This window comes from Palaemon carinicauda, chromosome 30, assembly GCF_036898095.1.
Source record: "Palaemon carinicauda isolate YSFRI2023 chromosome 30, ASM3689809v2, whole genome shotgun sequence".
In the NCBI taxonomy this organism is placed as follows: Eukaryota; Metazoa; Arthropoda; class Malacostraca; order Decapoda; family Palaemonidae; genus Palaemon; species Palaemon carinicauda.
Window position 1 is genome coordinate 86,692,199 of NC_090754.1, and position 13,261 is coordinate 86,705,459.

General features: G+C 45.7%; 1 long non-coding RNA gene across 1 annotated transcript in view; it reads left to right on the forward strand.

The window, feature by feature from the left end:
• The window catches only part of LOC137623860 (uncharacterized), a 49,530-nt gene extending 39,223 nt beyond the window's left edge, over window positions 1-10,307 (forward strand). The window contains exon 3 of the long non-coding RNA XR_011040656.1: window positions 9,937-10,307. This is a non-coding gene — a long non-coding RNA (uncharacterized lncRNA). The remainder of the gene's footprint in view (window positions 1-9,936) is intronic.
• Window positions 10,308-13,261: the final 2,954 nt, after the last annotated feature.

The following is a 13,261-nucleotide window of genomic DNA, read 5'->3' on the forward strand; positions in this document are numbered from 1 at the left end:
GGAAAGGCAAGAAGTCCTCCAGGGGAGGGAAGAATCATAGAGGGGGCAGCCGAGGCTGCAAACGCTAGGATTGGCAGCTCCCCTGCACGTCCACCAGAGGGGGGATGCCTACAGAGTTGCGCAGACAGGTGGGAGCAACTCGGGGCTGATTCCTGGACGATTTTCGTAATCAGTCGGGGATATCGCGTCCCGTTTACAACATCTTTACCTCCCCTGACGATGAATCCAGTGTCATTGAGCTCCCTTGCCATGGGATCAGCAAGGAGGCAGGCCCTTCAGGCAGAAGTCCAGACCATGTTAAAGACGATTTTGCCCTGGTCCCACGGGGCGAAAAGTACGTAGGGGCAAGGTTGAGGGCCAGCTCTCCGAGCTCGCCTCCTCCAGCCGTTCCACTACTGGCAACAAGCTCCTCCCACCTCCACCAGAGGAGGTATTTGAGATCATGGAGGAGTCTGGCTTAGCTCCTCCGTTGCACTCTGCGGAAGAGCTTACCAAGGGAGTCCCTCTCGAGAGAGAGACTAGCCGGCAAGTAACTTCCTTGGCGACAGAGATCCAAAGCTAGGAGAAGGTCGCGAAGTGCTCCATGCAGACTACTTCGTGGCTGGATGTCTGGTTTGGGTCTCTTGGCATCCTGTTGCGATCCGAGGATCGGTCCGAAGAAAGTACCAGGAAGGCACTGGAGACCTTCCTCCTTTCGGGCGCCCGCACCATTGAGTTCTGGCCCACCAAGCCTCGAACTTGTGGGCCAATTCGATCTTGAAAGGACGTGATGCGGTGGCAGAAAGGTTCCTTTCGAAGGTCCCGGCCTTCGAAGTCGGCCAGCTCAGACACACTCCCTTATGGGAAAGAGTCTGTTTGAGCCCAAAGATGTGGAACAGGCAGCTGGGAGGTGGAGGAAATCCAATTAGGATTCTCTCCTCCAAAGGGCTCTCACAACGAAGCGCTACAGACCGCCAGCACCTCAATAACCTCACCCGTCCAAGACGACGAAATTGGTGGTGGCAGCAAAGACGATGGTGTCCAAACAGCAGCCCTATCCTGTCAAAGACAAGAAGGGCAGAAAGCCAAGGGTGGCAAGAATCCTAGAGGCAGTGGCCGAGGCCGCAAACGCTAGGATTGGCAATTCCCCTGCATGTCCACTAGTGGAGCGATGCTTACAAAGTTGCGCATTCAGGTGGCAGCAACTCTGGGCTGATTCCTGGACGATTTCCGTAATCAGTCAGGGATATCGTGTCCCGTTCACAACATCTCTACCTCCCCTGACAGCGAATCCAGTGTCGTTGTGCTCCTATGCCATGGGATTGGCAAAGGGGCTAGCCCTACGGCCAGAAGTCGAGACCATGCTAAAGAAGGATGCTCTCCAAGAGATCGTCGACGGTTCCCCAGGCTTCTTCAGTCGACTCTTTCTTGTAAAGAAGGCGTCTGGGGGCGGGAGACCAGCCATCGACCTCTCAGCTCTGAACAGGTTTGTCAAACAAACTCCGTTCAGCATGGAGACAGCAGACACGGTCAGACTTGCAGTGAGACCACAAGACTTCATGTGTACACTGGATCGGAAGGACGCGTACTTCCAGACCCCAATCCATCCGTCTTCAAGGAAGTACTTAAGATTCAGGCTAGACAACAGGATCTACCAGTTCGAGGTGCTGTGTTTCGGTCTCCACAGCACCTCAGGTATTCACCCGAGTGTTCACCCTGATCTCTTCGTGGGCACACAGGATAGGCATCCGTCTCCTCCGCTATCTGGACAACTGGCTGATCCTGGCTGACTCGGAGTCGACCCTTCTTCGACACCGGGACAAGCTTCTGAGACTTTGCCAAGATCTAGGGATCATGGTAAATCTCGAGAAGTCTTCTCTGCCTTCATCTCAACGACTGGTATATCTTGGCATGATCTTGGACACCAATCTCCACACAGGATAGCAAGGCTGAGGAGGGTCGCAGATCCTTTCCTCAGATAAGAAGAACTCCCAGCCCAATCATGGTTACGTCTTCTCGGTCACCTTTCCTCCCTGGCCAGTCTAGTTCCAATTGGGCGCCTCAGGATGAGATCCCTGCAATGGCGGCCCAAGTCCCGGTGGAATCAAGGTCACGATTCCCCGGACGTTTTGTTCCCTATGGGTCCTGCGGAACGGACGGACCTTCAAGTGGTGGGTGACAGACGAAAACCTCTGAAAGGGAGTGGATCTTCTCCACCTCCCCCAGGATTTGATACTGTTCTCGGACGCCTCAAAAGAAGGGTCGGGGGCCCACGTTCTGAACCACAGGACCTCAGGCCTATGGTGAGAATCACAAAGTGCCTCCACATAAACCTGCTAGAGATGAAGGCCGTATTTCTGGCACTTCAACAATTCCAACAGTACCTGGCGGGTCACTCCGTGGTGGTGAGGAGCGACAATACCTCGGTAGTGGGTTACATCATCAAGCAGGGAGGTACCTTTTCACAACAGTTATCCCATCTTGCAGTAAAGATACTGACCTGGACCGAAGTCCACTCGTTTCCACTATCGGCTCGCTTCATTCCGGGCAAAAGGAATGTGCTCGCCGACAGTCTGAGCAGGGGATCCAAGATAGTGAGTACCGAGTGGTCTTTGTATCCTCTAGTAGCCAACAAAGTTCTGACTTTGTGGTGTTCCCCGACGGTGGATCCGTTCGCGACAACCTTGAATTTCAAGCTTCCGCTGTAATGTTTCCCAGTCCCGGACCCCAAGGCACTCTGGCAAGATTCCTTCCAACAACGGTGGGTCAACCTCGGCGGTTACGCCTTTCCACCGTTCTGTCTGATGAGTAGGGTGCTCATCAAGACCAGAATATCGATCGACCTGTCAATGACCTTAGTAGCTCCGCTATGGCATCACGCAGAGTGGGTCTTGGACCTTCTGCAGCTCCTGACGGAACTCCCGAGAGGACTCCCTCCTCCACGAGCTACTCAAACAACCACACTCCAACATCTACAAGCCGTAGCTTCACTGCGGCCTCACGCCTGGAGACTATCCAAAATCTCCTCAGTTGCGGAAAGGATGTCTCGACACCTGCGAAAGTCATCCGCAGTAGTCAACCTTGGCGAGTTGGAGAGTCTTCTGTGGTTGGTGTCGTGGAAGGGGTATCTCTCCTCTCGATGCCACTATTCCAGCAATAGCGGAGTTTCTCGTGTATTTGCGGGAAGAGATGCGCCTTTCAGTCTCGGCAGTGAAAGGCTATCACTCAGCCTTAAGTCTTGCCTTCAGGCTAAAAGGAATGGACATTTCCTCCTCGCTGGAACTACTCATACGAAGTTATGAACTTACCTGCCCTCAGTTGGAAGTGTGACCTCCTCCAGGGAGCATGGTTCGAGCCTCAGGTCTCTTAGGAGACCTCCGTTTGAACCATTACGCCAGGCTTCTGATCGCCACCTGACTTGGAAGACGGTGTTCTTACTTGCTTTAGCATCGGCCAAGCAAGTCGGCAAAATTCATGGTCTCTCATATGACATCGCCCATTCAAAGGGATGGGTAGAGGTAACGTTCAGGTTCGTCCCTGAGTTTGTGGCTAAGACTCGAAATCCAGGAGTGCCGACCCCCGGTTCGACTCTTTTCGGATTTTGAATCTCCGTTCTGTAACAGATGACCCAGACCATCTCCTACTGTGCCCAGTAAGGAGTCTGAGGCTCTATCTTAAGAGAACAGCTGCAATTCATCCTAGAGTGCAAGCATTGTTTGTGAGCACAGGAAGGACGAAGAGGAGGGTCACTAAGAACACTATCTCAGCATGGATTCGCAGGGTTATCCACCATTCCCTGAATCCAGACCCTCCTCCGTCACGTAGCCCTAGAGCACATGATATCAGAGGAATCGCTACGTCCCTGGCATTTAAGAGAAACTACTCAGTGACGCAGGTTCTACAAGCAGGGGTTTGGAAGCATCAAACGACCTTCACAACCCACTACCTGCAGGACGTGACCCACAGGACGTGACCCACAGGAGGCTTGATACGTTCTCCATCGGCCCTGTGGTGGCTGCACAACAGCTGGTTTAAACCTCAGGCTCCTTAATGGACAAGCAGCAGAAGGTTGAGGGCATTGTTACCTGGTTTTAGTCTGCATGAATGAAAAGATATGCCTGGCCCTTATTCTTTTCCTCATCCTCCCCTCTCTCGGGGAAAGCAGCATCCTGGGTTCTCTGCACAGCTAACCTCAAACCTCTGCAGGTAAACCATGCTTCCTTGTGCTCCTAGTATTAAGATGCTACTGTCGCGTCCCCCATACCCTGACGAGGTGGTATTGGGAACGTCCTATCCTAGAATTCCATTTAAAGGATTCCAGGTCAACTTCCTAGGATGAGTCACACTTCATTCCTTCACACACAGGTGCAGGGACTCTATCTCGAGTGCTACACACTCGGATTTTGAGTCCCCGGGCAAAGCCAAAGCCAGTAAGGCTGGGACTTACCACCCTACCTAAGGGTTGAGTCGCCCCTTGTAAATAGCGTGGTTTGTATTTCGGTTATGGAACAAATGACAAATTGGTAGATAATTTGTATTTTTCCTAACCATACAAACCTTGGCTATTTACACATACTTGCCCGCCAGCCCTGTCCCCTGTGAAGTCCTACCTCTAAGCGAAGTGAATCGGTGCACCGGTGTGTGAGGGGGGAGGGGTAGCTAGCTACCCCTCTCCTACCCCCTCGCTAACTAGCAAGGGGGTAGTTAACCCTCGTTAAAAATCTAATGGCTCGCCATTTCAGCTACGCTGAAACTAATACCCTATGTAAATAGCTAAGGTTTGTATCGTTAGGAAAAATACAAATTATCTACGAATGTCATACTGTAGAAGTTCCCAAAAGGAACTTTCCATCAGGACGACATGGCTATATCACCCAAAAATAGATCTTTCCTACATCAAAATTCCTTTCTTGCTTGCCTTAGCCACCAACAAATGAGTTGGCAAACTTAATGATCTCTCCTTTAACATCACTCGTACCAGACTATGGGGACGTCTCGTTTCCTTTTGTTCCTGAGCTTCTAGCCAAAACTCGGAATCCATTTCTTCTCGATAACAGAATTCCTTCATCCTAGATTGCAAACCATATAGATTTAAATGATGATCATGATTAGCTACTTCTGGGGTTTGTAAGGGTGCTTGTTTGCCATCTTAAACATACACAAACAATTCAACCTCCCTCACAGCTCCTCTTCCTCAATACGAGGAGAGAGTAGAATGAGAATACTAAATATGATCTTCTGGCTGTAAGACGTTATTGACTCTACCCATTTGCCCTTCTCACCTCCTGCTTTGGACAGAGCTCAGGGTAAAAACTCATGGTTTGGAATAGTTACGAATGTTATTTCATAAGAATCTTTGTGCCGTGAGTATTCCAGGCAGGCATGTAGAAACATCAGATGATGTTTACTGCCCATTACCTGTTGTAATATACCCACAGGTCCCTAGAAACTTTTTTTAGGACCTGTTGTAGCTATGCAGCAGGTGGTATTGCTGCCTCGGCTACTTTTACTGGACTTAACATCGGTTCGAGTATGGAGGTTACACTTTAGACTGGGATGAAAATTAAGATTGAATGGTCCCATACTATCATTATCATCATCACTTTTATTGGGGCCCAGCATTAGAACTCTGTTACCTGGAATCAATTAATTTGCAGGGAAGCCCTACCTTACTAGTAGCTCTTCTATTAAATAGAAGTGTCATACCACACACTCCGTAAGAGGGGGTGTGTAGTAACCAGGCAAACTCGTTACAATACGACAGTATTGTACCAACCATGGGTCACACGATCTTACATAGTTCATTTTGTGTATATATTATGCTTGTATCTTTGCTCTTCCCTCGCACTAAAAAGAACCTGAGTAAACATGCCTGTTTTTCTCACTGGTAACGGTGTCGGTTTTGAACATTAAATTTCCTGTTGCATTGAGTTTTTGTATATAAAGGAGTGTGTTCTATAATAAACTCACTCAGTTGCTTTCATCCTGTCTTTGAGTTACAACCTTCTCTCGGCCCGTCACAGTATATATATGTAACAGGGTGTGAACCAAGCACGTTGGTTGAAACTAGGAAAACACATACATACATAATGCATGAGGTATAAGGAATTTGAATTTTCACTACTTACCATGGCCAAGTTTAGGAATCCCGGGATTAGTTTTCCAGCCAGTGGAACGTGGTCTTTCCCTGCCTAAGAATGAGTATGTAAAGGACGTAAGTTTGTATTTGTAGGGGAACAAATGACAAATTCAGAGATGATTCATATACAAACAGTATACTAACCTGAGTCCTTTATTCATACTTTCCCACCTGTGCCAACCTTAGAAAATTCCAGCTGCAATCAAAGTGACTACTCGGTGAACTTGCAAAGTTACGGGGCTTCCTCGCTCCTGACCAGGTAATTACTGGCCACCTGTTTACACTTTGTTATAAGAGTTTTAACTGCTGTATTCTCCAGCTTTTTTGTTATCTCAGTATAAAGGAGACTGATTTCTATAGTTAGTGTGTCCACTTGACTAGAGTACGAACGGGCAAGCCTAGTTGCAAGACAAAGAGTGGTGGTGATATCAGAAGCCTGAAAACTAAAACCAACTCCCTCATTAACAAGGCAAAGTTGAAAAACAGTGTCTACACTCTGCTACTCACATCATTTGTACTTTGTACTTAGGAGTTACTTGATCATTTCCAGGCCAATGAAGTATAGTACAGTTGCTGTGGGAAGGATTCCCGTAGGGGCATTAATGCCATCACAGCATCTCATATTTGGTACTTGGGCATTACTTAAGGGTCTTGGCAGCATTCCCTTTGTTGCTAGCTGTGCTTTCTATACAGTACAGTATATCCTTCTACCTTACTTCTATTATGGCTTCCTTTCCGTTTTCCCACTTCTACCCTTTTAACTGAAGGGTTTTCCCTCTAAATTTACTTATATTTATGGCCTCATAGGCCCCAACACTGCACTATAGGAGCCCAAATTCAGAAATCCAATCCACAGTGTGCAGAAGAATTAAAAGGAAAATATAGAGTGGCAATCTCCAGGCTGACACATTAATTGTTGCTATGCTTTCCCAAAACAAGGAAGTGTTTAAAAAGGTAAAGTTGATAGACTAGAATGGAAAGCTATCTGAAGATTTTAATGCACTCCAGTAGCCTACTGTATTGCTAAGAATCAATCTTTACCCAAATTTCATGATCTTTTAGAGATAATATAATCTTTTATAACCATGGAGAGATTTATGATGGATGAAGCTGAAATACTAGCACCCAGATGTCTTTAGTAAACTTGTTATTTTGTAATCTAGTGTTGCTGTTCTTTGTCTGAACTGTGAACACTTGACCATGGCAGTAAAGTTATTTGTCTGTGATGTTCTCGATTCTGACATTGTTGCTACTCCTCATCGTGTTCTGTTAATGATGTTGAAAATTTAGTGTCATTTCAGTTACATTTGCTTGATAAATTTAGGAAATTGTTGGTAATTTCTTTACTGATGTTTAGGAGAGTAAAAAAAAAACATAATAATTATTCATTTACTTAATACTGTATCCTTGAATACTACTATGAGATTCAGGGCCTCTGTAACACGGTTTTTTGGACTTTGCTCCTTATCAAAGCATCGGATGTAGCTGAAAGTTGACATATGTATATTTTACAACCACACACAAATTTTGTCAGCATTATCAATAACCTAAACCCGATAGTTTCAATTTTTATAGAGTAAAAATGATCTAGCCGACGCCATGGCCAGTGATAACGAGCCAAGAGTCGAAAACATTCACTACGTAAGCAATGTAAACACCTTTTGACAAAATTTTGCCCCGCCCATCCACCAGACACCCATTCAACTTATTCCATCGGCTCTGAAACCCATAACAGTCAAGAATGGCCAACAGGATTTGGATTTGCCCCCGTGGTTGCAAAACTGCATTTGTCTTACGACTTGCAACTTTATACAGTCAAGAGAAAGCCCGTGGCCATATTTACTATAGCCTGAATAGGTAATTATTCAGTTTCTAGTTTAAATCCAATGTTTATAGTCTGATTTGTATTTAGCGTAACAGGATTATAATACTTGTAATGTCATTCAGGCTTTTGAACATTTCTATTAACTATTCACTATGCCACCAAAAGAGAGAGAAAGAGAGGGATTGTATGTAAACAGTCTTTATATAACTATTTTTGTTAAAATAAGATTTTTGTGCTAAAATCTCCATCAGACCAACCGTGTTAGCTATGTTTTGGGCATGACTGCATTTTATAAATAAATCCTGAATAGTTTTAGGAGTTTTATTTGTACATCTAATGGGAATTTATAGAAGTGAAGTGAACATAATTCATTTATCCTTTAAAATAATTACTACATGTAGCAAAACAAATAGTAGTAAAGATGATAATGCAATGAAGGAATGATACCATACTTTATCTTTAGCTTCAACATCGGCAATAACATACCCAGTTGCCATAATTTGTCAGCTTAATGAAATAACCTATCATCTAAAGTTAAACTTAATTTCTGAGGAGGCCATGGATTAATGCACAGTGAAAAAACATGACAAAGACTTTATGAATGGCGGAACGATACATAAATGTGGGTGGGGTATTTGTGCTAGCGTAGTAATACTACTGTACTGTAGCAGTAGTGCCGTAACAGTACTATACATGAATTAAACGTTTAGGCCAACTGCTGGGATCCTTGTGGATCATTTACCACTTTTTACAACTACTCGAAAAATTAGTTTTTATAGCCAGAATTTAAATTTTCTGATCCAACAATGCCCATGATAGCCTTCAGTGTTATCTTGAATTACAACGAGGCCAAAGTGGGTGGAGCCTCGTGAAGTCATCATTCTGACAATAATTACTGGTGAAGGGTTAAAGCCAAAATATGGTACCAGTTATTTATTTATTTTTTTCTTTTTTACAGTAAATACGTAGGTAGATAGACAATAAATAAAAATTACTGGACATTGGATATAGCAGTTATCAAATCAAGCTGGTCTACTACGTTTTTGAAAATTACCAACTATTCCATACACTTTGTCAATCTGATTGTGACCTATAAAGTAGACTGTAATTTCTTAGGAAACTTATTCTGGGAGTTAGACTAATAATCGAAGTGTTTTTGTATTTATTAACATATTTTGTTCGTTTGTTCATTATGACAATTCTCAGTGGAGAGGTTTCAGAGTTCATAAAGGTGTACTGCTTTGCTTTTATTTACAATTTTGTGTTATTGTTGGCAGAGGTATAGCCTTCGTTACGTATAACCAATCATCGATCGAGAAAGAGAGAAGAAATGCCGTCATAAGTTACGTAACGAGTGCGTTCGAAACCTTTTCTCTGAGTAAGTTGGCCCGTCTTCAAAAATCGTCACTTTTACTTAATAAAGTACCAAATTTATTCAACCTACGTAATGCAGAATATAGTCAAAATTTATGTGTAGATATAATGTGCATTCTGAATAAGCGTTATATTTATGAAATTCATAGAAAAAAAGTTATTGCGAAAAAACCTTGTTACAGAGGCCCTGAATCTCATAGTAAGTAATATTATATTCCTAAAACTCTGTCAGTAAATCATATTTTTGCTCAGAATTTATACATACAGTACCTTTTTATTAATTTTTTGAGTATTGTGTGCATTTGACCGGGTATCCTCTCTGATGTAAGGTAGAATATTTTTTTCTGGGAATTATGGTTTATCGAGTATGTATTGAAGAAAATTGAACAATGTGGAAGTTCAAATATATTTTCAGTTGTAATATATGCTATCATAAATGTCATGGACAAGTCTAGTCACTATTTCCCCTATTTTTTTTAATAGCTTAGGATATTTTGTTTTTTATATTTTATCATGCAGAATCTTTTAATAAATAAAAGTATAAGCTTCATATTGAAGTATACAGTAGAATATTTAAATAAAAGGTATATCTGTACAGTTAACACATTTTATTTTTCAGACCAGAATCATGAAAAGAAAAAGAATTAATAATAGCCTCCTACTCAAAACAGAAAATTAACCCAAAAAATGACATAAGGATGAAAATCAGCAGCAAATAATCTGGGATTTACTACAGTAAAAGTTCCAGAAAGTTTCTGAAGAAGACAAATTTCTGATATCAAAAGGAGACCTGGCGAATCATCTCAGTTGAAGCGGCCTCTCTATCATCAAACTTTTATGGATTATTAAAGTACCAGTATACAAAGATTCATTACAGTACTACAACCATTTTGAAAAACTCAATTTACCAGAGTTTTTGAGACTTTGAGGGGCTGTGTGTTACAATGAGCCACTCGATGTATATTCCATAGATTCAATAGCAGTCACTTACTGAAGATAAAAAAAAAAAAAGTTAATTTACAGTAAATAACTAGTAATGATTTTTACAACAATGATATTACCAGTTTCTTTTAAGTTTATCAAAGTGTATTTATTTCTGGTAGCCGTGAATTTAATTATCGAAGCTATTAAATTTTACTCAGTCTAGTAGCAGGTATTCTATTATCTCTTAATCTTCGCAAAGTCAGTGCATATAAAGCTATTTGTTCTGTAACTGGAATACAAACCACGCTATTTAATAGGGGTATTACTTTCTGCGTAGCTGAAATGACGAGGCATTAATTTTTAACGAAGGTCAAAGTGCATATAAAGCTATTTGTTCTGTAACTGGAATACAAACCACGCTATTTAATAGGGGTATTACTTTCTGCGTAGCTGAAATGACGAGGCATTAATTTTTAACGAAGGTCAACTACCCACAACGCTAGTTAGCGGGGGTAGGGAGGGTAGCTTTCTACCACTCCGAATCACACACCTGTGATTGAGCTCACTTTGCTTTCGGCTCGGATGGTGGTTGGACGTGTCCGCTCTCATCCTCTCCGTCATATTGGCAGCCATTAACGCTTTCGGTTCTTTCTTTTTCTAGTTACTATGTACGGGAAGAGATCCTCTGCGACCATGCGCACCTGTCCTAGTTTTCCCTACCGCCCCTGTGAAACATTCATGTCGGCGGTCTTGACTAATCTCACGCTCTTTGTCCTTCTTGTAGGGGCCAACGGTGTGATAGTGTTAACAAGTGTAGTGAGTAGTGAGTGAAGGGAGTGGTCTGCATCCCTGTGGGAGAGGTTTTCGCGACGACGGAAGTAGTAGTCCAAGCGGGATATTTCTCCTTCGAAGGTTGCTTCGAAGGAAGAAAAACCCAAGGCCTCTTCTTCCGTTGCCCAAACCTCCTGCGAAGCTCCCACTCGGTCGGTCTCTTTCGAGAGACCGTCGAGTGGTAGCGTAGACCAAATTATTTCTAACCAACCTCGGGTCTCGAGAGATGAGATTTCTTCCCCTAGCGAAGCAGCTCCACCTCTCCCCCTGGGGGAGGACATGTCACTAACTTCCCTTTTTCAGATTTGGTCCTCCTTGGGGTTTACGGGTTCGCCCTCCAAGGAGGTTTTGCTTGATTATATCCTCCCGGGTGCTGCTGTCAAGCAATCGTCATCACCATCAGAGGTTGATCCTCTTTCTTTGTCGACGTTGTGGTCGTTGTGGTCTCAGAGGTATCTAATGCGGTTTCACCCATCTTCTCTTCCACTGCAGACTCTACGGTAGCTGATGGCTTAGTTTTCCCCGTTCCTGATCATCTTACGAGGGGGAAACTAAGTCCATCGTCAGTCTCTCCTGCTAGTGTTTCTTTCCCTTGGGGGAGTTCATTTACAGAGACTCCTCTTTAGAGAACTGCTGAAGGCCAGCTTGCTGATCCAACGGCCCCCAGAGGGTACATCCGTCGGAAGGCTCGCCTTCCTCTTCGCCATAGAGGCCTTCCTTCACCTGCGGTGAGGAGGCGCCTCTTTGGTTTAACATCTTCGATGCAGTCCCCCGCAGACGAGCATCTTGACCGATCATCCATCACTACACCTATATTGGTCCTGGACCTCTCTGCAGATCGTTCGCGATCTCCTTCGGTGGAAGGTCGTCCTTTTAAAGGACACGTCGACCTTCCACCTGTCAGACCTGCCGTCGCCGTTCCTGCATGGGCCTAACAAGGCTCCACCTGAACGTGCTACTGTATTGCGCCCCAACAGTTTACGCGCCCATGAAACCTGACCAGCGCTTATCAGTAGCTCGTCAGGCCCCATCACTACAGCGCGCTGATCATCCTACTCGCCCCAACACAGGGCATCATCAGGTGCTTAAGCGCCAATGTGCGCATAAGTGCCAGCAAGAGCATAGCTCCACCACACGCCATGCGCGCCCTCATGTGCACATGCGCCAACGATCTCCTGCGCGCCCTGCGTCATTATTCTCCCTCCCTCGCGCGAGCGCCATTATTCTCCCTCCCTCGCGCGAGCGCCATTATTCTCCCTCCCTCCCTCCCGCGAGCGCCATTATTCTCCCTCCCTCCCTCCCGCGAGCGCCATTATTCTCCCTCCCTCCCTCCCTCCCGCGAGCGCCATTATTCTCTCTCCCTCCCTCCCGCCATTATTCTCCCTCCCTCCCTCCCGCCATTATTCTCCCTCCCTCCCTCGCGCTAGCGCCATTATTCTCCCTCCCTCCCTCCCGCCATTATTCTCCCTCCCTCCCTCCCGCCATTATTCTCCTTCCCTCCCTCCCGCCATTATTCTCCCTCCATTATTCTCCCTCCCTCCCCCCCGCCATCATTCTCCCTCCCGCCATTATTCGCCCTCCCTCCCTCCCGCCATTATTCTCCCTCCCTCCCTCCCTCCCTCCCGCCATTATTCTCCCTCCCGCCATTATTCTCCCTCCCGCCATTATTCTCCCTCCCGCCATTATTCTCCCTCCCTCCCTCGCGCGAGCGCCATTATTCTCCCTCCCTCGCGCGAGCGCCATTATTCTCCCTCCCTCGCGCGAGCCGCCAATATTCTCCCTCCCTCGCACGAGCGCCAATATTCTCCCTCCCTCGCTCGAGCGCCATTATTCTCCCTCCCTCGCGCCATTATTCTCCCTCCCTCGCGCCATTATTCTCCCTCCCTCGCGCCATTATTCCCCCCCTCCCTCGCGCCATTATTCCCCCCCTCCCTCGCGCCATTATTCCCCCCCCCTCCCTCGCGCCATTATTCCCCCCCCTCCCTCGCGCCATTATTCCCCCCCCTCCTTCGCGCCATTATTCCCCCTCCCTCCTTAGCGCCATTATTCTCCCTCCCTCTTTCGCGCCATTATTCTCCCTCCCTCCTTCGCGCCATTATTCTCCCTCCCTCCCCTCGCGCGAGCGCCATTATTCTCCCTCCCTCCGTCCCTCGCGCGAGCGCCATTATTCTCCCTCCCTCCCTCGCGCG